Consider the following 25307-nt stretch of genomic DNA (forward strand, 5'->3'; position numbering starts at 1 on the left):
CCTAAACCCGTGACTTAATACCGGAAACGTGGGAGTGCTTATGATTCGCCTCGCCAAGTCCTTATTTCGCCTCGCCGACTGCGCCTTAGCCTGCCGCAGTCGGCGAGGCGAAAGGCTGGGATACCGTTCCACTGGTTGGCAGGAGCAAAGCCTGTACAACAAAAAGTAGGCGCTTGCTCATCCACCATTCCCCAACGCTCTCGCCGTGCCTTCTGGATGCATGGTGCTGTCTTTATTGGTGCTCTATCCGATGACGTCCAAATGATAGCGGAAACGGGGGATTGTTGAAGACGAGGTGGACTTTGGTTATCCTGCTGCAGTCGGCATGGCGAAAGGCTGGGATGCCGCTCCGCTAGTTGACGGGAGCAAAGCCTGCACAACAAAACGAAGACGATGTTCAACGACCTGCGCCCAACGTTTTATATACGATATATACAATGCCTTTATTTCCATAAACATACAATTTATGGGGGATTTAAAGAAGAAGTTGCTCGCAACAACTTCACGGGCATTAAACTCGGTCTGAGGGCAGTAGGAGCAGACACAGGCACTGATTCAGGACCGACAAAGACAATACATAAGCAAAAAAATTACAAGTTGGGTTATACATTATGCCAGCAAATAGAAATGCAATGAAAAAAAGAGCTACACAATCCACAGTGTACACAAGAGCAACAAAAGCAGTGACAGAACCATTAACCCAGCAAACATTGTAAGGAAGAGTAAGACATGATGCAGCCGTTGACAAAGGCTAATATCAAACGGAGATGTGTAACGACTGTCTACCTCAGAAACAGTCACATACAACAAATTAGGTCGTGTTCAAAAATCGCTAAAATACTCATGTAAACGCGACATTGGACAAGAAGTGACATCTATGTAATTACGTTTAAGCTTGTTTGATAGGCGTGGTAAGCGATGGTGTAATATTGCAAGAGCATAGTCAGTGCGAGGATGCGGCACATACCAACGTTCAGGTGACCGTGTACTGCATTCTGTTATGTTTGTAATTGCGCTAACGACGTTATGTATGAGTGGCTTTGTTATACTTCTTTACAATAGGCTAGTAACAGCCCAAACTCTAAGAGAGAATGCGGTGTGAGTAATTTAAACTGTTTGAATAGAGGTTCAGTGTGAGCGACTACTGGAGCATTACAGATGCTACGTATTGCCTTTTTTTGAAGCAAGAATAACCGGTTTATGTTTGCAACAGGCGACGTACTTCACACGAGACACCAATAGTGTACGTGACTCATGAAGAGAGCGTTGGTCAGAATAAGTTTGACCTTACGTGGCAGCGGTCTTAAACTGAAGAGCACCCCAGCAACTTGCGCAAGTTTTCCTCCAAGGAAGTCGATGTGATCAGTCCATAACATATGGCTGTCAAAAAACACACTTAGCGTCTTCGCAGACCGAACAAGCTCAATTCTTGAAGAACGTATTATAATGTCGGTCTCTAAGATCGGACCTTTATTTTTTGATTGAAATTAAACAGCTTTTGTTTTGTCAGTGTTAATATTTAAGCCATTATCCTATGACCATCTCTGTATTTTTGCAAGAACAGAGTTAGCGCAAACAAGGCTTGCGATGTTCCATGAAAAAAGCACCATAGTATCATATGCACAGATTATGTACTTAGGTTCACTATCGACAAGAACAAGGTCATTTACGTATATATCGAAAAGAAGGGGGCCTAATATGCTCCCTTGGGCAACACCAACTGTTACTTGCTTGAATTGGGAGCAGATGCCATTAATTTCAATGAGTTGATCCCGCTGGTTTAAACAAGATTTCACTATCTCCAAAGCAACACCATGAATACCGTAGTACTGTAGCCTCTTTAACAAAAGTTCATGGTTACTAAAGTCAAACGCCTTACTGAAGTCGATAAAAACCCCGAGCGTGAGCAGCTCGTTTTCAAAATTTCGCAATATTCGTTCATTTTGTGCTAATAACGCGAGCTCAGTGGACGGTCCCTTTCGGAAAGCATATTTGCAGTCTGTGAGGAGGTTATGTTTTTCGAGGAAATCTGAAATACGACAAAATATTGCTTTTTAAAGTTATTTTGAAGATGCTGGAAGTATAGAAATGGGTCTGTAATTAGATATCACAGTTTTATTGCCTTTTTTAAACAGTGCAAGTACTTTAGCTGTCTGCATTTTGGCAGGAAATACCTGCATTCAATGCTGTAAATAAAAAGTTGTTACATCTTGAACAAATTGTGAAGAGCAGGTGATCGCAGCAATTTGGTGAGGAAGACGATTTAAGTCTTTGGATGCTCGGTAGAAAAATCAGGCTGAAAATGTATTTGTGCGTCAATGTGGTTGTGCTACCTTCTGGGGATGGCCAATGCGTCGTGACCGGCGCGTTAGGGGAACAATGTATGGTGGTCGATTGAGCATCGAATTGTAGAACCTGTGGAAGAGGGAAAGGGGGGCAATGAGGCGACGAAGGGATAGAAGTGATAAGGAAGATTCTTTTTTCAAAGATGATATGCTGACGCTGGTAAGAGTATGTGGAATGAACATACCTGGTGGCGCGATATTGAACAGCCTCGAGGGCATTGGCGAGATATGCTTGACGCGGATCCCAGATGGCAGATGCGTATTCGAGTTTCGTCATTACCAATGATCTATAGGCTAACAGTTTTACATGCAATGAAGCGAGGCGAAGGTGACGTCTTAGAAATCCAAATGTCTTGTTAGCCGATGAAATAACATTAGTAATATGCACATTCCAGGTTAGATCATTAGTCAAGGTGATACCTAGGTATTTGTAGGATTCCACTGATCCCACGGTGACGTCACCAATACAATAAGAAAAGCGAAGAGGGTGATGACGACGGGTAAGCGAGACAAGTTTGCAATTATTAGAGTTCAGTGTCACCAGCCAAACATCACACCATTCATGTACCCGGTGTTAGATACGGGGCCGTTTCCTGAGCCTACTTCGATTTCACGAGACCACATCGAATCGCACCACAGCTAATTAAGGAGCGCAAAAGCACGGGTACCACATTCCTAGGGCGCGAACGTGTAAACAAGTTGGCGGCCCCCTCTTCGTGTGCCGCAGGTGGAGCTATTCACTGCTTGACTCTTCCCGAAAGTGAAGCGAGAGCCTGGAATTGTTGCCGGTAAAGTGGGTCCCGAAGCAAGACGGCTGTAATGCGCCGTGAAAACCTGGCGGCGTCGCCCCCATCCATCTATTGTGAAGGCGCATTGCAAGTCAGCAAGGCAAGACCGCAGGGGGACCAAGCAGCGACTCTCTTCGCCGGGTGTGACTCCATCGCACGGGCGCCTACCATTGGCCGAAAATGACGACACTGGAGCGGGCTCGCCAATTGGCCGAAAATGGCGTCACCTGAACGGGCTCTCCCATTGGCCGTACGTGACGTGTCTTCGAGACACCGAAGGGCTTAAAAGACGCATTCCTGGAGCATTCCTAGAGCATTCCTTGATTCATCTCTTTCGAACTTCTTGCGACGGGCCGCAGCGTCCGAGTTGCTGCCGGCCCGTAATGACTCTAAGACTATTAATTGTCTCTCACTGTAAATAATGTAAATAAAACTCCCAAGTTTTTTATCTCGAAGTCCTCCTCCACACCTACACCGGTTAAGGTCGGATTGAAGAGCTATTTGGTCAGTGATTGTGTCGACTGCGCGATAAATAACGCAGTCATCGGCAAACATACGGATATGGCAGGACACATGCAAGGGTAAGTCGTTAATATAAATTAAGAAAAGAAGGAGGCCAAGGACGGACCCCTGGGGTACGCCTCATGTGACGAGAGTAACGTTTGAAGCGTGCTTATTAAATTAGACATAGTGTGAGCGGTTAGTTAAAATTCCTCAAGACATTTTAGGATATCAGGTTGCAAATGCAAAGGCGAACGTTTTAGTAATAGGCGTTGATGAGCGATTTTGTCACATGCTCTCGCGTAATCCAAAAATATGGCATCCGTTTGTATGTTACAGTCAAGATTAGCATGAACATCAAGAAGAAATAGTGCAAGCTGGGTCGCGCAAGAACGGCCCCTGCGGAACTCGTGCTGTGAAGGATGAAAGAAGTTGTTGACGTCAAGAAAATTCAGAATATGAGACTAGATTACATGCTCCATGACCTTGCAGGGAAAACTTGTCAATGAGATGGGGCGGTCATTTAGGGGAGAATTTTTGTTGCCCGGTTTGTAGACTGGAGTAACATTCCTCATCTTCCACTCGTCTGGCATGGTGCCTGTGGAAAGCGACTGTGAAAATAATAAAGAAACTCTGCAGAAATGTGTATCGTGACTTTTAGGAGTTTAGAGTGAATGTCATCGATGCCAGATGATGAAGACAACTTAATATTTTCTATCACAGATAAAAGCCCACGTACTGTGAATGTGATGGCTGACATGTTGTATTGTATATTGGTGGTTGACGGGGTTGGAAGTGTGTCCATTTCATTAGTGAAGACTGAAGAAAACGCGTTGTTGAAGATATTAGCGCAGGTTAAATCTGCTACTGGTTCACCTGACTCGTTAGTAAGATTATTGATACGCGCTTCTTTGGGGTTTATCACCTGCCAGAATTTTTTTGCATTAGTAAGTAAAATGTTTGGCAGGTCATAGTGAAAAAAGGTTCGCTTGGCAACTTGAATTCCGATTAAGTACGCAGCTTCGGCAGCGTAATATTTCTCCCACGTAACTGAGTTTGCCTTAACTTTAGCGTGACGATAAAGGCGTATTTTTATTTTCTAGTAGTTTTAAGGATCTCGTAAACCATGGTTTTTGTTGACTGGATCGAATGGTTATCCTGGGAATAAATTGGCTCTTTAGTTCACATAGTTTGTTTTTAAAGAACAGCCAGTTATCATGAATCGAATGGTTATTAAATTGATCTGCAAAGGAAGAAAACAACGTTTAATTCAGTATTTATAGCCTCATAGCTACCTTTAAATTGTCATATAAACAAATTGTCTTCTCGTGCATGTCGCGTGGTGGGGGAGTGAAAGTAAAGGCAACATGAATAACCTTGTGGTTACTAATCTGACGAAGATATGTAAAGGATGTTAAGCTTTCAGGATGACTGGTTAGTATAAGACCTAAAATATTGGCAGATATCCACGACACACGGGTTGGCTCCAGTACTAGCTGTGTTAAATTGTAATTTAAACACACTTCTATAAAGTCGCTCGCTTCAGTTTGATTTGTTAGTAAAGCAGTGCCATTGTGCCCGTTAATGTCGGGAAAATTAGTCTCCAAAAAAGAGAATAATAGCATTAGGATGCTTTGAAGTAATTTCATTTAATATATTGTTTAAGAGATTAGAAAAGTCCGGTTGATGGTGAGGGGGTCGATAACAAACACCTAGCAGTACTATTTGTGGGGAACATTGACATTTTAACCACAGTGTTTACAAGATACTGTCAATGTTAACTCGTGTGCACGGCAATTGCTGGTTCACGGCAATCAGAACACCTCCGCCACGTGCGTCCCTCCGATCGCATCGATAAACGTCGTAGTTGGGAAGATCGGCCAGGACTTCTGTGTCACTGATTTCTTTTGTAAGCCACGTCTCTGTTAGTATCAGTAAGTTACTGGCGGATGATGACATAAGATTTGATACTTGTTCACGCTTTGGCAGAAAGCTGCGTATGTTCGTGAAAATTACTAAAGAAGACACATTATTACGTGGGATGGGAGGGCAAGTGCTTATATTCGGGGGATAATGCGATTTCTATGTTGTTTCTTTGACGGTCTGTGATGTCTAGTGAAATATGTAGGACATATGTTTATCGACCTGTGTCCAACGCTCTCACCAGGCCCACTGTAGACGTATTGTTGTCCGCTGTCCCCCCAAAATTGATATAATTGCGCTGGTTTTAGCCGAAATATATAACTTATTTTTCGAACTGAGTTGCTTCTGAAGGAAATGGCGATTCCGAAAGTGGCAGCAATTCAGAAGGATGGAAACAAAAATGACTGAATAATTTCAGGACCCTTTCTATATTACCGTTCTTTTCGAAGGGCTTAGAAAAAAGCATGCACAAGCAATTGCATAGCTTTTGAGAGAAAGGCTTCGCTTATCTTGACAGCACAATACGAGACTTGGCAGCAGCTGGGGCAGCTAAGAGCTCGCATGAAAATACGTCTTTCTTGTCACCGCAGATGAACCTATCAAACAAGCCACAGTTGTTGCTTGCGGCGGGTCCACGTGCCTGCGTAGGGGGAGTGGCAACAGCATCTTCTGGAGTCGCACCACTGTACCGCCACCAGGGGCCATCGAAGCCTACATTGGCCGGACCACTTGCCAAAAGTGGGGGCAGCGAAGAACACGCCTGAAAATACGTATTTCTTGTCGCCGCAGGTTGGATATCACTCCCATATATATTATTTTTTTTCTATTTTCGCTTTCCTTGTTTTGCTGCTTTCCCGGTGCCATAATTGTCTACTGTTCGTTTGGTACCCTGTCTAACCATGTCTACTCGTTTCGAAGAAGACGAAAGAAATGAAAGAATCTAAACGGAAAATTTATTTATGTATTTATTTATTTAGTTAGTTATTAGAGAACCCACAGTGCCAGTGTGGCAATACAGGGGGGGGGGGCAGGTTGAAATAGCGTATACAACAAACAGTACAAATCATTCCATAAAAAATGCAAAATAATTTACGGCAGAAAATTCACATCCTGAGAACTCAACTTCAGTGATCAACCGAATATGTTATAATAAGGTAGAAAAAATGCATCGTTAGAATTGTTACAGAGTCCGGCGGTAACCTGTTCGAGTTCAGAATCGTCCTGGGGAAAAAAGACATTCTTAGCATTTCGGTTTAGAATTTTATTTCTCTTACGTTATTGACATGATCTAGACGTAAACGTACATAATCGGGCTTTATTATGTACTTTTGGCGTTCAATACCAGTTCTAGAACGAAATATATTATGAAATAACTTTAACCTGAGTAATTTTCTTCGTTCCTCTAATAGTCCCCAGCCAATATTCTCTTTTGCACGCGATATGCTGAAATACGTAGAGTAATTACGGAACACAAAACGAGCCGCTAAATTTTGCACTCTTTCTAACTTTTGTATATCAACCTTTAGCCAAGTGTCCCATACAGTGCAAGTATGATCAAGGACAGATGTAACATTCGTAATATACAAGAGTTTCTCAGTTTCGAAAGGAAAATGTTTTGCATTTTGTCGCAAGAAACCTATCACCGTGCACGCCTTGGCTGAAATGTATTCAATATGACGGTGCCATGTTGGAGGTAAAAACAACACCAACATATTCAAATTCGGATACAGATGGCCGCTGTTGAGTGCTTATTTTTTATTTAAATTGATGAGGAGTACGCTTTCTTGTAAAAGACAGGTGAACAGTTCTGTGCAAATTTTGCACCAATCCGTAACTCTCAAAAAATCCTCTTGCAAGGCAAAACAATCATTTACATTATGAATAACTCTATATAACACGCGATCATCTGCGAATAAACGTATAGGAGATGAAATATTAACACATACGTCATTCATGTATATTATAAATAGCAGAGGGCACAGGACGGATCCATGTTGCACTCCTGATGTTATCTCAATGTCATCTTAGCGTTGGCTATTTAAAGCTACTTTCTAGTGCCTTGAGCTTAAATATTCCTTAATCCAAGCAATAACTGATTGTTATAACTTCTCTACCAATCAATCGTGGGGAACAACAGCAAAAGCTTTCTTGAAATCGAGAAAAACCGAATCAAAGCAAATCAAATGTTTTATTTCCAACAAAACGTGTTGGGGGTCCTCCAGGCAAAAAGCTGCGTCATACAGCTTGAATGTGCCTGAAGGCCCTCACATGGCAGCAGTGTGTCAACATATTGTCACGTGGTAGTGATGGTTAAGAAGGCACCAAAACTGTGATTCATGAAAGGAGCGTTTTATTCAGTGAACTTGTGCCCTCAAAAACAGGCTACAGTCAAAGAGCAACGGTAGCGGCCAACATAGTCGGCGGTCGTCGAAATCTGATCAACGGGTCAAGCGCCTCGGCTTTTATACATCAATCGTCGAATGTTCCAGACTAATCGCTGGGACCCGCACACCTTCCACAATGTTCTACATTATTCGCTTCGTGCACACATGTACTCAGATTACACAAGGTTCGGTCACAGACAGTGGATGGAACCATCCATATAATTCCAGAAACTTGCCACACATGCAAGCGCGTCCTGCGCTGTGCGATAACATTTGTTAGGCGGTGAAACGTGTCGCCCGATGAAGACAAGTACGCGTGTCAATATCCCCCTCTTAAAAAAAGCATCGACCCGATGCTGCAAGCAAACGAAAGTAATGAAGAAAAGCACTCGTAGCAACAAAAACAACAAAATAAGGAAATTCGTCAGCGCCCGTAAACGGGTTTAAGACGCAACACGTGGACCACATCAGATCGTGCGCGGCGCCGCTGTGAATGCGAAATGTCGTCTTGCACGACCTCATAGTCCAGTGCTCCAATACGTCGGATGACCTTGCAGGGTCCAAAATGGCGTCACAGTAGTTTCTCATTGAGTCCTCGTCGGCGTATCGGGGTCCATACCCAAACACGGTCGCCGGGCTGGTACTCGACGAAGCGTCGTCGGAGGTTGTAGTGTCGGCTGCCGGTCCTCTGCTTGTCTTGATCAGCAGGCGGGCGAGCTGTCGGGCTTCTTCGGCGCGCAGGAGATAGGTAGCGACGTCAAGAATCTCCTCATCAGTGACGTGCGGCAGCATGGCGTCGAGCGTCGTCGTCGGGTTCCTGCCGTAAACCAGCTTGAACGGCGTGATCTGTGTTATTTCTTGCACCACCGTGTTCTAAGCGAATGTTACGTACGGCAGGACGGCATCCCAGGTCTTGTGTTCGACGTCGACGTACATTGCTAGCATGTCGGCGAGGGTCTTATTCAGCCGCTCCGTAAGACCATTCGTCTGTGGGTGGTAGGCCGTTGTCCTCCTGTGCCTTGTATGACTGTATTGCAAAATGGCTTGGGTGAACTCCGCTGTAAAGGCCGTTCCTCTGTCGGTGATGAGGACTTCAGGAGCACCATGTTGCAGCAGGATGTTTTCGACGAAGAAATTCGCCACTTCAGCTGCGCTACCTTCCGGCAGTGCTTTAGTTTCAGCGAAGCGCGTGAGGTAGTCCGTCGCCAGGACGATCCACTTATTTCCGGTTGTTGACGTCGGAAAGGGTCCCAACAAGTCCATTCCGATCTACTGGAATGGTCGGCAAGGAGGCTCGATTGGCTGTAGTAATTCGGCTGGCCTTATCGGTGGTGTCTTGCGTCGCGCGCAGTCTCGGCATGTTCTGACATAACGTGCGACGTCGGCGGTCAGGCGCGGCCAATAATACCTTTCCTGTATCCTTGATAGTCTCCAGGAAAATCAGAGGTGTCCAGTGGTTGGATCTCATGTAGGGGCGTGCAATATTTCTGGATGCACTCCTGACGGGACAATAAGAAGCTAGTTCGCGCGCACTGGTGAGAAGTTCTTCACGAGTAGGTTGTTTTGAAGCGAGAACGAAGAGAATCCTCGCTTAAATGCCCTAGCGACAACGTCGGTGGGCCCTTCCAAATAGTCGACAAGGTTTTTCAACTCCGTGCCTGCTCCCTGCTGTTCAGCGAAGTCTTCCGTGCTTAAAATGCCAAGGAAGGCGTCGTCATCTTCGTCATCTTGCGGCGGCTAGTCAATGGGGGTGCGCGATACGCAATCGGCATCAGAGTGTTTTCGTCCGTACTTATAAGTTACAGTGATATCATTATCTTGCAGTCTTAGGCTCCACCGCGCCAGCCGTCCTGCAGGGTCCTTTAAGTTCGGTAGCCAACACAAGGCGTAATGGTCTCTGACGACTATTAATGGCCTTCCATAAAGGGGGTAATTTCGCTGTAGCCCAAACCATGGCGAGGCATTCCTTTTCGGTTGTAGAATAATTGCCTTCCGCTTTTGACATCGACCGGCTAGCGTATGCTATCACGTGTTCATGTCCATCTTTTTTCTGGACTAGGATGGCACCGAGGCCTAGGCTACAGGCGTCAGTGTGGATTTCGGTATCGGCGTGCTCGTCGAAGTGCGCAAGTACTGGCGGCAACTGCATGCGTCGTTTAAGTTCTTGAAATACGTCTGCCTGCGGCGTTTCCCACGTGAACTCGACGTCACATTTAGTTAGCTGTGTCAGCGGCTCAGCGTTGCGTGAAAAATCCTTGACAAATCGCCTGTAGTAGGCACACATGCCAAGAAATGTACGCACTGCCTTCTTTTCGATGGACTGCGGGAACTTTGCGATGGCAGCTGTCTTCTGCGGGTCGGGGCGGACTCCAGAGTTGTTGATGACGTTGGCCTGGGAACAGAAGCTCATCGTAAGCGAAGCAGCACTTTTCTGGCTCCAGAGTGAGCCCTGATGACTTGATGGCATCTAGTACTGTCGCAAGGCGCCTAAGGTGATCGTCGAAATTTCCGGCGAGGACGACGACGTCATTCAAGTAAACAAGAGAGGTCTGCCACTTCGATCCTGCTAACACCGTGTCCATGACGCTCTGGAACGTTGCAGGCGCCGAGCACAGTCCGAATGTCATCACCTTGAACTCGTAGAGGCCATCTGGCGTGATGGTCGACTTCTATTTGCCAGTAGCCAGACTTCAGATCCATCGACGAGAAGTATTTTGCGTTGCAGAGCCGATCCAATGCGTCATCTATCCGTGGCAGGGAGTATACATCCTTCTTTGCGATATTGTTCAGTCGACGATAATCGACGCAGAAACGTAAGGTTCCGTCCTTTTTCTTCACCACGACAACAGGGGATGCCCACGGGCTTTTCGACGGCTGGATGATGTCGTCGCGCAGCATTTCGTCGACTTCTCTTATAGCTTCACGTTCTCGGTAAGGGCTCTGGCGGAGTGGTCGAGCGCACTCCTCGGTGATTATGCGATGCTTGGCGACTGGTGTTTGTCGAATCCACGATGACGTCGAAAAACAGCCTTTGTATCGTAGAAGCAGACTTCTGAGCTGCTGTTGTTTAATCACGGGGAGACTTGGATTAATGTCGTAGTTTGGTTCGGGAACCATGGTCGTCGGGGTAGATGCGGCGGCATCCGAGAGGACAAACGCATTACTGGTTTCCATAATTTCCTCGATGTACGCGATCGTCGTTCCATTGTTGATGTGCTTGAACTCCTGGCTGAAGTTTGTCAGAAACACTTCAGTTTTCCTCCATGGAGTCTATCGATCCCTCTTGCGACGCAAATTTCACGGTCTACAAGTAGACGTTGGTCACCCTCGATGACGCCTTCTACGTGGGCAGGCGTTTCGGTGCCGACAGAAATGACAAAGCTGATGCTGACTTGACTTTCGAGCACGCTTAAGGCATGGTTACTGCGAGAGCTCTCCGGCGGTATCGCTCGATCTTCCGACAGCTTTATCGACTTCAGGTCGATGATTGCGCCGTGTTGGTTCATGAAGTCCATGCCGAGAATGACGTCTCGTCAACACTGTTGGAGGATAACGAAGGTGGCAGGGTAAGTCCGGTCATGAACGGTAATTCTTGCCGTACAGATTCCAGTCGCCGTGATGAGGTGTCTTCCAGCGGTCCGAATTTTAGGGCCTTCCCATGCAGTTTTAACTTTCTTGAACTAGGCAGCGATGTGTCCACTTATTACGGAGTATTTGGCTCCTGTGTCCACTAAGGCGGTAATTGCGTGGCCGTCGAGAAGCCCGTCGAGGTCGATGGTTCTTTGGGGTTTTTTTAGCGCACGAAAAGGGACGAAGGACAGTGGCAAGACGCGGACACAGCGCTAACTTCCAACAATTGTTTTATTCCACCAAGCAGTACACATATATATAGGGAACAGACACCACCGTACGCATGGGCATATGTACTGATTTTTAGTAAGATGAGACAGCAACGAGACACGTGTAGGATGGTATCGAAGATGAAAAACGACCATGCATAGCCCAAAAAAAATTTTTGTAATTGCAAGAATAAAATGTCATCTCCATCAGGCCAAAAAAGTTTAAAAAATCGAATTCTTTTTTTGAAAGATCAATTGAAGGCGCGCTAACACAAGCGCTTCCCAAACTTGCGATCTTCGCCGCTTCAATTATCTTACGTGTTGTTTGCATCGGGCTTCTTCCTATCACCGTGCACTGTTTATAAATGGGGCTGCATCCATGTTTTCTGCAGTGAAAAGCCAGATTCCCCACTCCTTCAGTTCGCACATCATTTGCGTGTTCACGCAACCTATCATTTACACACCTTCCCGTTTGGCCGATGTATTTTTTTGCCGCACAACAGGGGTAGTTTATACATGATATTGTTCTCACAAGGAACGTGACATTCCTTGTGATTTGTCCGGCAACTGGGCTTCTCAGAACCACAATAGCTAGCCTTGAACAAGTTGGACAGCTTGATTGGCACTGAAAAGATAACGCTTACATTTGCGTTATTGCCAATCTTCTTCAGTCTGTGCGAGATATCGTGGATGTACGGTATGATTGCGCGTTTCTGCTTTACTCTCGCATTTTCCGGTGAAGTACACCGCTCATCCTGTCGCCCGCGTTTTGTGGCCTTAAGGAGACTTTCGGCCACAGTTGTGATGATATGCTGCGGAAAACCGGCCTGTTTCAGGCGATTCACTTGCGCCAGAAAGCTAGACAGACACTTGTGAGGACATGAGCGGCGAAGCGCATTCATTAAGGTTGACTTTGCGATGCCCCTCTTAACTAACTTTGAGTGACCCGACGAAAATGGCAGTGGCGTCTTGTTCGCCCTTGGTTCATATGCCCAGCACACCTGGTGTCCTTCAAAAAAACATTCTAATATCGAGCAATCGCAAAGTACTATCGTGTGGCGTTTCATGTGTAACAGTGAGCGGTTGTAAACTCTTGTTGAAAAGATCTAGCACTTGCGTGACATCAAGACAAACCTCCTGGCTAGGATTTGGATCGAGAAGCACAAGGTAGTCGTCAACGTACCTATACACCTTTTTTTACATTTGAATTTTTTAATTCAGCATCCAGTATGCTGTTTACACGAGCAAGATAAAGGTCACTTAAAATTGGCGCAATACAGGAACCTATGCAAATTCCTTGTTTTTGAAGATAAACACTTCCATCCCACTTGGAGAACGTCGAGCGCAGATACATGGACAATAGTTCAAGAAAACCCTGTGTAGACATGCAGATGGTGTTTACAAACTTCAGTTCGTCGTAAGCATCAATAGCCTCTTGAACACATACTAATAACTAATTATGTGGCAGTGAATAATAGAGATCTTTTACATCTATAGAGAAAGCTTTCAAATTACTGCCTACGTGCGTCTTCAGGTAACCTATTACTTCTTCCGAGTTCTTCATCAGAAAAGGATCCCCATTCACTCGTAGCAATTTCAACTTGCGTTGAAGAAAAAGACCTACGGACTTTTGCCAAGTTCCACCTTCTGACACTATAATACGCAGTGGCCATTCTGGTTTATGGGTTTTGATCGAAAAAAACATTTCAAAGCTCCCAGATTTTTTATTTTTTACTTTCGATGTCGCGGACCAGTTTACTCAGGTTTAATTCCTAACAAAGCTTCTCGTTTGCGTGGGAGATATTTGAGTGGGAGATATTATGTTTGAGTGACAAAGCCGCTTGTTTGAGTGGGAGATATTTGTCCGCGAGCTGACTCATGACTACCGCCTCAGTCCTGTACTGGCTGACCTGATGTACTAGTTTTGTAATTGCCATTCTCTGGTTTGACTGAGTTTCTCTCTCGTTCAATAAGTATTTGAGGATATTCCAACTGTCCCTTGCTATATTCAGTTTCGTTATTCATTTGAGTTGTTTATTTCCCGGGGGGCGTTTCTGTTCTTCATTATATATATGGTTGTATACGTTCAATAAACGGCTTTTTACATCGGGACGGCTGGAGTCTGACTTCTACCTTCGGTCAACACCACATTGGCGACGAAGATGTCGTGAAGGTACCCCCAGCCCCGCTGCGCCGTCCGTATCCGCCCACCATGAGCTTCACCGGGCTTGCTCCGCCACTGTTTTTCCTTCCGCGCCCGGCCGTCCGTCTCTGCCGTGGGAGCAGTGGGAGCAGAACGTGTACTTGCTGGCATCCGGAGCATTCAAGCCGGAGCGACGAGGCTATTCTTTTGTTTGGGGGCGGAGGGCCAGCGTACTTAGCAGACGCTACATGCAGGGACCAGCGCCGCAGCACCGGCAGCGCCACGTGCCGCAGCACTCGCCGATGACAAGTCTGTCGTACCTGACGACTCTGCACTCGCCGCATTACGGCGCTAGTTTTCGACGTCGCGCAACGTTATCATCGAGCGCCATCGCTTTCACCGCCGCAGCCAAAACCCAGGCGAGTCCGTTCATGACTTTGTTGCCGCTCTGCGGGAGCTAGCGTCACATTGTTTGTTGGCCTCGCAAGATGATGCTCTGCGGGATTAATTTGTTGAAGGCGCAGCTTCCAATCGCGTTTATGAGCGGTTACTGCTCGAGGGTTCCACACTTTCCTTCGAGAATTCAGTTCGAATGGCGCTTCAGTTTGAGCAGGCGGCTGAAGAGCTAAAGGAGTTTTCTGCTTCGGTCGAAGCAATTTCATTGCGGCAGCGTCGTAAACCATCCTCGCAGTCTTCGAAAAAAAGGAATTCACAACCGGCAGCCACCTTTCAGCAGAATTTAACGAGGAGCGCGGGCGGCTCAGGTGCGCCGCCGCGGAACCGCCCGCCTCAGCGGAACCGAGAACAGTAGCCGCTCCGGCTCGCCACATTGTTTCCGATGAGGCTCGCGGGACGACATCGCGTCAGCGCCGCAGTGCCCAGCGCATGGCAAGACTTGTTCGTTTTGCGGTCGTGAGGGACACTTTCAAAGGGTATGCAACCGCAAGCTAACTCAAATGCAAGGCCGAGTTCGTGAAGTTGAATTTCATGAAGATGTTTCGTCATCTAGCAGTGCTAAGCAACTTTTGACTGTGCAACGTTCCCCGCGTAGCGTAATTGATATTCAAGTGCAAGTCGCAAATGTCACTTTGACATTCCTTGTTGATTCAGGATCGTCTGTTTCAATCCTGTCGGAACAAGAATTCAGTCGATATTTTCAGAGCGTCCCGCTCTTGCCTGCTCCGCATGTTACTCTGTTTGACTACTCTCAACGGCCGATTCCCGTGCTAGGTTGGTTCCAGGCAGACGTTCGCTTTAAAGGCCGCACAGCGTCGCTACGTTTTTATATTGTTCACCGAGGAACTTGTCTGATCGGTCTTGACGGCATTAAAGCCTTGGATCTTCGCATTGAGGGTTCTGCTCTCAAGTGCTTATACACGTCCGTTGCTCCGCTGCTATACTGTCGTTGACCCGCTATCCTGTTCCATTTCCACGCCGTCAAGCACGCAGCCCCGTAACTAAGTTCTTCCGCCAGCCTTAGCACATCAACTACTTCCTGGGCTAGTTGGCCGTGCGGCTAATTACGCACTCCATGCAGAGACGCCAAGTACAGCAGCTGCCCGTAATCACGGTTTCACCGGTAGTGGGTTCTCAATATACACCGCAAGGTGTTTGAACCCGCCACCTCCCATATTGACACCGAAGGACAAGCGCTCTCTCGAGCGTGGTAAGAGGGACAAAATCCCAATAACAACTCAAAATAACAAAGCGTTATCTTAAAAGTTATCGCTCATTTGTATTAGCCTTTTTAAACCCATGTCACCTATACCTCACCTCTTAATTTTTCCGCAGTGCCATTTCTCATTTTTCCATTTTAAGATAGCTTTTATTATCCACTAGAATTGTAGAGGGCTTTTACACAACTAAGGTGACATTAAAGACATGTTAAGTAACTTCTCTCCTGTGGCCCTGTGTTTACAGGAAACAAACATAGGCGAAAAACACAAAAACATTTTAAAAGGTTTCACTGTTGTACGGCGCGACCGTACTCAGGCGAACCGGCTGTCAGGTGGTGTAGCCATTGTTCTGCCAGGCGGTATAGCAGCCAGAGAAGTTCCCATTACCACTCACATAGAAGCCGTTGCTGTCACCGTTTTATCTCATAAAACCATCACCATGTGCTCAATGTACAATCCACCACATTCACATTTTACCGTAAGAGATCTAGAGATAATTTTTGACCAGCTACCTGAACCATTTTTAATAGGCGGTGATTTTAATTGACATAACACGTTGTGGGGTAGTAAAACTACTGACACCAGGGGCCAAACACTTGAAGGTTTTATTCTAACAAACAACATATGCCTTTTAAACACTGGTGCGGCAACTTACTATTGCCCAAGCACAGGAGCTATGAGTTGCCTAGATCTGTCACTGTGCTCTCCATCTCTTTTGGGCGATTTTCAGTGGAGTACTATTGAGAACCCCTATGGTAGTGACCTTATGCCTGTTATCATAAAAAGAACATTTCTTTTTCGTACCATCCCACTGAGGCCACCCCGTTGGAAACTCCATCTAGCAGACTGGCCTCTCTTTACTGAAAAGGCCACTCTGGATAACATATCAGATGAACTAACAATAGACGAAATGAATGAGAAGATTACCGCCTGCATACTCGCTGCAGCAGAACAGACAATCCCACAATCCTCCGGCTTCTTAAGAAAAAGCCTGAAACCCTGGTGGACGAAGGAATGTACACAAACAAAAAAACTACAAAACAAAGCGTGGGGTATCTTTCGGCGATACCCAACACAAGATAATCTACTCTCTTTCAAAAAAGCAAAAGCGAAAGCCAGGTACACAAGCAGACAAGCCGAAAGGCAGCCCTGGAAAAATTTTGTCTCGTCTATAAATAGCTCAATAACATCCAAACGAATGTGGGATCAGGTTCGTAAGTTTAGAGGCGACTACGCTTCTTGCACTATCCCCATACTATCACCTCCAGGCACGCAAACAAATATAGAAGAACAAGCAGACATATTAGGGCAACATTTCATGATATATCAAGCTCGGTAAACTATTCAGCTGCACTTCTAAAACATAGGCAATTAACAGAAAAACTAAAGCTTCCGACCACAGGAAGTTCAGAAAGACTGTATAATACGGCTTTAACACTACCGGAAATCAATAGAGTACTGACAACTGACAAAAAAACAGCACCTGGTCCAGACAGAGTACATTACGCGATGCTCGCTCACCTATCTCCTAATGCAGTTGAAACCTTGCTTCGGTTTTATAATAAAATCTGGGAAACAGGAAAAAAGCCCAAAGAGTAGAAGAAAGCCATCATTATCCCTTTCTTGAAAGCTGGAAAACCTCCCACAACAGCAACCAGCTATAGACCCATAGCACTCACAAGTTGTCTTGCAAAATCCTATGAAGCCATCATCAACATGAGGTTGACATACGTCCTTGAAACAAAGAACATGCTAGATAACCATCAGTGTGGATACAAGAAAGGTTGCTCCACAACAGATCACCTAGTCCTACTAGAAGACGATACGCGCGACCTTTCTACACAAACAATATTGTCTCACTGTTTTCTTTGATTTAGAAAAGGCGTATGATACAACATGGAGGTTTGGAATTTAAGGGACTTAGCAGATTTAGGAATCCGAGTTAGAATGCTCAAATGTCTAGCCATTTTCATGTCGGACCGAACATTCCAGGTGCGTTTAGGTACGACGCTGTCCCGTGTATTCATCCAGGAAAGTGGTGTGCCACAAGGATGCGTATTGAGCACAACATTGTTTGTGGTGAAAATGAACTCGATCAATGAGCTAATTCCATCCTCTGTAATGCATTCATTATATGTGGATGATCTACAAATTGCGTGTCGTGCATCCAACCTGACATCCTGCGAACGGCAAATTCAATGGATGGATGTGTGTTGTTTAGTGGCGCAAGGGCAAGGTATGGCCAAAGAGCGCCATGACTGATAATGTTGTCTTAAACGCTGACTTGTGAGTGGTGATGGTGGGATGCAACATGGCTGTAAAGTGGCCTAAAATCAGTGTCATGGAAGCGTAAAATAGTATATAGCATAAAATTATGATTGTGATACATGCAGTGGTCTGTGAATATAGTACGTGTGATAAGTGATCATGGAGTTAAATGCAAGAATATGTAAGTAGCACTTGTGCCTCCGGAGGGCCTTTGAGCCCAAAGGCTGGGAGGCAGGTGCTTTATTGCACCTACCGCAGCAGAAACCTCTGTTAGAGGCTGTGCTACGGATTTCCTGGGGCTATAATATGAAAACTATGTACATCTTTTAAATATCGAAACAGGGATTCATGTTTAAAGAGAGGTTCTATACCTATAATCATTTGAGGATGGAGTGGAATTAGCTGCCGATGTGGTAATGGAAAATGCTTTTTTCTATTAGCGTCTAATTGAGTGCATTGCAGCAGGATGTGAAGCACGGTAAGTGGCTCACCACATTTATCACACGTGGGTGGATCGCCACCGGACAAGAGGTATGCGTGTGTGCTGTATGTGTGTCCTATCCTGAGTCTGCAAAGTGTTACTTCTGTGTGGCGATTTTTTGATACCGGCGGCCAGTTGCCAAGATACGGCTTGATAACATGTGATTTATTTTCTGTCTCTTTATCCCACAAGCGCTGTCAGAAAGCCCTTAGTGCTTTTCTTATTGAGGGCTTGAGGTCCATTACAGGGACAGTCGTGCAAGTGTTGGAAGCGCTCGCGTGGACGGATGTGGCTAGCTGGTCAGCCAACACGTTTCAGTCAGCCCGGCACACAACATACGACGATATGCTGCTTGGACTCATAGGTTGTGCATAATGCTGTGTAAAGAGATAGAATTACAGGGTTTCGATATTTCCTGACAGTTTTCAAAGCATTTACGACACTCAAAGAGTCTGTGTATATAACTGCCTTTGGGATATTAAATTCATTAATGTGTTTAACGGCTGCCAATATCGCGTAGGCCTCTGCTGTGAAAATACTTGTGTTAGGGTGCAGAACACCGGCATCTGAAAAGGATGGACCGACCGCTGCGTCGGATACGCCAGAATTACACTTTGATGCGGCTGTAAAGAATTCAGGAGAGGAGTATTTGTGCTGTAACTCGAGGAAGTACATTCGTATATGCGCGACAGGCGCGTGCTTTGTAACAGCTATGAAAGATGTATCACAGTCTATTGGTTGCCACTGCCACGGCGGGGGCCGTATAGCAGGGTACATAAGGTGGTATTCAAGCAGTGGAACCCTTGTTTTTTCATCCATGTCTCTAACACGCATCGAGAAAGGCTGCGCTACTGTGGGCCGGTTGCGGAAAAGTTGACAACTGGACAAATCGTTTATGGTGTAATACGCGGGATGCTGACTGTTTCCGTTCACTCTAAGAAAATACATGAAAGACGAATATGTCCTCTGCAGATGCAGTGACCACTCATCCGATTCCACGTACAGGCTTTCCACTGGGCTTGTTCTAAACGTGCCTGTGGACAGGCGAATTCCTAAGTGGTGGACAGGGTCTAGCATCTTTAGAGCAGTTGGAGTAGCCGACTGGTAAACTATGGCTCCATAGTCTAGTCGTGTGCGTATGAGGCTTTTGTACAAGTTCATGAGACATTTTCTATCACTGCCCCAGGTTGTGCGTGAGAGAACCTTTAAGATATTCATTGTTTTCATACATTTGTTTTTAAGATATTTTATGTGCTGTATAAAGGTTAATTTCGCGTCTAAGATTATGCCTAAGAATTTATGTTCCCTGTTTACGGGCAGACGCTCACCATGCAACAGAATTTCAGGATCAGCGTGCAGGCCTCTTTTTCTAGAGAAAACAACACAGGTGCTTTTTTGTGGGTTCAGTCTGAACCCGTTCTCATCAGCCCATTTGGAGACCTTGTTAAGACCAAGCTGGACCTGTCGCTCACAGATTGCGAGAGAACTTGATTGAAATCCTATCTGCACATCGTCAACATCTGTTAAATAAAAGATGTTATGTGGTATGTGTAGACGGAGAGAATTCATTTTTACTATAAAGAGCGTGCAGCTGAGCACCCCGCCCTGCGGCACTCCAGTCTCCTGTACAAATTTCCGTGACAAAACATTGCCCACTCGAACACGGAATGTCCGATTTGACAGATAACTTTCAATAACATTTAACATAGTTCCGTGTATACCTAAGTGTGAGAGGTCTCTCAATATCCCGAACCACCACGTAGTATCATAAGCTTTCTCCATATCAGGGAATACAGATAAGAAAAACTGCTTATGGACAAAAGCTTCACGGATACGTGCCTCTATGCGTATAAGGTGGTCACTGGTAGATCGACCCTCCCGAAACCCGCACTGGTATGGATCGAGCAAATTGTTTGATTCAAGGAAGTGTAGTAGGCGACAGTTAATCATTTTTTCGAAAACTTTGCAGATGCAACTTGTTAATGCTATGGGTCTGTAGCTTGATACAGAGGAAGGATCCTTTCCTTGCTTTAGAATTGGGATTACAATAGCCTCCTTCCAAACAGAGGGGATCTCGCCGGAAAACCATATAATGTTGTAAAGGTAAAGGAGGGTTTTTTGTGTTTCGGGGGGTAGTTGTTTCAACATCTCATATATTATGCGGTCTGAACCTGGGGCGGATGTATTACAACAGTTCAGTGCTGCCTGCAGTTCTGCTATGGAGAATGGTTCGTTGTACGCCACACTTTTAGCACATTTTCTTTGTAACTTTTGCTGTTCTATTCGCGGTTTGTTCTTTAGGAAGGTTTCGGAGTTGTGCGAGGCGCTCGATATGAATTCAAAGTGTGCACCAAGAGAGTTGGCTTGATCTTCCAGGCTTTCTCCGTGGCTGTTTACTAAAGGTAAGGAATACGTTTGTTGCCCGTTAACTTTCTTCACTCTATTCCAGACTTTTCTCTCATCTGTGTAAGAGTTAATGCTTGAGATAAACTTTGCCCAACTCTCTCGTCTTGCTTGTCGGCGCGTTCTCCTCGCCTATGATTTGACATGCTTAAAGTTTACCAGGTTTTCTGCTGTTGGCGAATCGCGAAGCAGCGCCCATGCTTTGTTCTGCTTTCTCCGCGCTTGCCTACATGCATCGTTCCACCAGGGAACACGCCGCTTAGAACCAGTGCCGCTCACTTGAGTAATACACAAACTTTCGGAGAAAGTTTGTGTGTACAGATTTTAAGTGTGTTTCCTGTAAACACAGCACTTTTGGATTGTGTTTGTGGATCAGTTCTTGTACATCATCAAGGTTTCTGAGAAGACCTCTGACGTTCCATTGAATTATTTGTGTATCCATATTGGAAGTTAATAAGTGCTGTGTGTACAGAAACAGAAGTAGTGATTATGGAGATTACAGAGATTAAATTACAGAGCCCTTTCGAGGTCCTGTAACGGGAGTTCTGCCCTTTCTGGAGCGTTCGAGGGAGCCTCGCCGCTCCTTAGGCGTTTGGTGCGCCTTAAGGACAGGTGTAGTGTCCATTGCCTCTTGTGAGGCGCCGGACACGTGCTCTTGCGAGCGAGAAGTTACAAGAGAGAGTCCTGCCTTGGAGGGCAAGACCCCTGCGCCCACCAGCCCAGAGGTCGAAGGGGCACCCTGCGGGATTTGGCTGCGCCGGCTGTTGCCAGCGCTGGAAGGGGCCGGAGCGGTTGGGGCAGCCTCGGCTGCGCCCACCTTCGGGGTCGATGGTCCCCCTTGCTGTGTTGACGGAGCAGCGCTAGCTGCATTGCCTGTGGGTCGGACAGCCGCCGGAGGCCGTTGTGACGCTGCCCCCTTACGCGCCACATCGGCAAAGCTGCTCTTAGACAGGTATGACACCCGCCTACGTGCCTCTTTGAAAGATATGTTTTCTTTGACTTTGATTGTCACAATCTCCTTTTCTTTTTTCCATGACGGGCAGGACCGCGAGTATGCGGCATGATCACCATCACAGTTGACACAATGTGGAGTGTTCTGGCATGTTTCGGAGCAATGTTCAATGTCACTACACTTGGCACATGTCAGCCGGCCTCGGCAGTTCTGTGAACTATGGCCGAACCTTTGGCACTTAAAGCATCTGAGAGGATTGGGCACGTATGGCCTAACACGAAGTTTGATATAACCGGCCTCGATGGACTCGGGGAGGACACTTGAGCCGAAAGTGAGTATCAGGTGTTTTGTTTGGATTTCTTTTCCATCTCGCCTCATCTTAATTCTTTTGACATTTATAACATTCTGTTCGCTGAAGCCCTCCAAGAGCTCAGCCTCAGTGAGCTCCAGCAAATCATCGTCCGAGACAACGCCGCGGGAGGTATTCATCGTGCGGTGCGGGGTTACTACTACTTGGGTCTCCCCAAATGATACTAGCTGTGGCAGCTTCTCAAATTGCTTGTGGTCGCGGAGCTCCAGGAGGAGGTCACCGCTAGCCATCGTCGACACCTTATATCCTGGGCCAAAAACTTCGGTAAGGGACTTAGATACTAGGAATGGGGAGATTGTTCGTACTTGTTTAGCTGGTTTTTCTGCGTGGATTACATGAAAACGAGGAAAATTGTGGACTTGGCGTCCGAAAAACTGAAAGACCTCTTCGGTGCGCCCTCGTTTCTGAGGGTGATCAGGGAGTTTAGGAAAAGCGTTTTCCATAAGTAGAGTTGGGTTTTCGGCCGCGATGCCGACCACCCACCATGGAGCCCAACAGGGGGACGTGACAGGAGCTCCTGCTATAGAAACCCTGCCAACGCCAGCCGTACATCGCTGCTATAACCAAATACAGCATAACCAAGGCTGGCTAGCTACACAAGGTTAACCCTTGCCGCCGAGAAACTAGGAAGTGAGGAGAAGTGATGAGAAGACAGGAAAGATGAAAAAGACGAGAGAGAAAGACGAAGATTGGAGAGGAGGACAGGAAAAGGCGACTACCGATTTCCCCCGGGTGGGTCAGTCCGGGGGTGCCGTCTACGTGAAGCCGAGGCCAAAGGGGTGTGTTGCCGCCGCCGAGGGGCCGTAAAGGTCCAAACACCCGGCATTGGCTCAACCCCCAGGATCCCCTTTTCCCCGGACACGGCTAAGCCACGCATGGCTACACGCGGGAGGGTCCAACCCCCATGTGCTCGGGTACGTGGTGTCGCAACACACCAAACGCCTGCTGACGCAGACGCCCCTGCGGGGAACGGCAAATTCAAATACATTAAACAAACTAACACAGTGGGCGCCCGAAAACGGTTTTCGTTTCTCAAGTGAAAAAACTATTAGTGTTGCCTTTACTCAAAAAAGAGGCCTACAACCAGATCCCCCCCTTAAGCTACAAGAAGCCACACTACCAGTAAAACAAGCACACAAGTTTCTGGGTGTTCTGTTTCATAAAAAGTTAGCTTCCTGGCACACATAAAGAGTCTTAAAATAAAAGCGAACAATGCACTTAACGTCCTCAAAGTCCTGTCCCGGAAGCGCTGGGGCTCTGATCGAGAATACCTGCTACGCATCTACCGTACTTTGGTGCGCAGCATATTAGATTATGGTAGCATCATATACGGTTGAGCCAGGCAATCTTATGTTCGACGACTTGATCCAGTTCATAACTTTGGACTACGACCGGCAAGCGGTGCTTACAGAACATCGCCTGTCCAGAGTTTGTATGTTGACTGTAATGAACCTCCTCTACAGCAACGCAGAGTGCTACTAACTTTTTCTTATGTACTAAGAATTCAGTCCTCACCACAACACATATGCTTCAACATTGTCACACATTGTAACTCACGCTTACACTATACAAACAAACCAAACATGATTAAGCCGCTTATCCTACGATATGAGGAATATATTCGGGATTATAACATTCCTCGCGAAGTCCTTCAGGTTGCGAGAAAACCACAACGTTTGCCCCCGTGGCACGATTTCGCACCGTTATGTGATTGGACATTGACACAATTAAAGAAAAAAAAGACACCCCACACGAACACATTAAACAAGAATTCCGCTTTCTACATGACAAATATCAAAATTACAAGAAATTTTACACTGATGGCTCTAAAACAAAAGAACACGTGGGTGTGGGGGCCGTAACAGAATATTGGGAAAGAAGTGTTCGTTTGCCACAGCACGCCTCTGTCTACGCAGGTGAAGTCTATGCATTGTGGACTGTGGTTACAAAGATCATCGCTGAAAAACACGAAAACACAATCATATACACAGATTCACTAAGCACGCTGAAGGCTCTTCACATGAAATCCGAATGTGAACCCCTGATAGGGGATATCTTAAACATGATAACAATAAACAAATACGGCAGGTCAATTAGGTTTTGCTGGGTACCAAGCCATGTTGGTATACCGGGTAACGAAGCAACGGATAGATGCGCATCAATGACAGCGCACAAAGACATAATAAACACAACACTTCCACATAAAGATAGTATCCGTGCCATTAAGAAGGCCTTAACATCAAAGTGGCAAGACGAATGGGACCATTGTACAGAAAACAAGGTACATCTCATTAAACCTATAATCGGCGAGTGGAAATCATGCAGTCACCAACAACGGTTCTACGAGGTGATCTTGTGTCGACTTCGAATTGGACACACACATTTGAAGCACAATTTTCTCCTCGGAAAAGAAAACCCGCCAACCTGCGAAAAATGCCTTGAACCTCTCACAGTCATGCACATCCTAATAACATGTCCACACATCGACACACTGAGACGGAGGTTTTTACACAGCCTATATAATTCTCACACTCCATTACACCCTACCCTATTACTAGCAGATGACCCCCTAATGCCATTTGCTAACCTGTTCGACTTTCTAGAAAAAACTGGTAATTTACACCAACTATAATATAATACAGGTTTACCTACTCTAACGTTGCATTTCATTTTGCCTTGTTTCTGGCGCAGCATGGCCTTAGTTGCCTTTGTGCCATTAAACTCAAACTAACCAATCAACCAACTAACCTTAGCACATGAGCTCAGTTCACTTTTCAGTCCCGAGTTGGGTCTTGCTAAGGGGTTCACGCATCGTATCAAGACGGGGCAAGGCATGCAGCCTGTAACTTCGAAGCTTCGCCGTCTCCCATATTCTCTCTGGTCACCAGTACCAAATGAGCTTCAGAGGTTGCTGAGCCTTGACATCATCGACCGCATCAATGCTTCGGAATGGGTGTCCCCATTGTTGTTGGTAACAAGAAAGATGGTAGCATCAGGATATGTGTAGACCTTCGAGAGCCGAACAAAGCTATTGTTCCAGACAGTTTCCCGTTGCCCCACACAGAGGAGCTGCTTCACGCTCTGGTAGGCGCTACACACTTTTCCAAACTTGACTTGGCTTCCGCTTACCATCAGGTTCTCTTGCACCCTGACAGCAGGGATCTGACAGCTTTCATCACTCGTGATGGCCTTTTCCGTTTTAAGAGTTTGCTTTGGGTTGGTTTCTGCCCCAGC

At 46.1% G+C, this 25307-nt stretch overlaps 1 protein-coding gene across 1 annotated transcript in view; it reads right to left on the reverse strand.

Annotated features, from left to right (window-relative positions):
• Nucleotides 1-230: 230 nt before the first annotated feature.
• LOC142565970 (uncharacterized) overlaps nucleotides 231-25307 on the reverse strand; it is a 118610-nt gene continuing 93533 nt past the window's right edge. The window contains exon 3 of the mRNA XM_075676610.1: nucleotides 231-372. The gene's annotated coding sequence lies outside the window, so the exon portion shown is untranslated. The remainder of the gene's footprint in view (nucleotides 373-25307) is intronic.

Source organism: Dermacentor variabilis, unplaced genomic scaffold (genome assembly GCF_050947875.1).
Source record: "Dermacentor variabilis isolate Ectoservices unplaced genomic scaffold, ASM5094787v1 scaffold_12, whole genome shotgun sequence".
NCBI lineage: Eukaryota > Metazoa > Arthropoda > Arachnida > Ixodida > Ixodidae > Dermacentor > Dermacentor variabilis.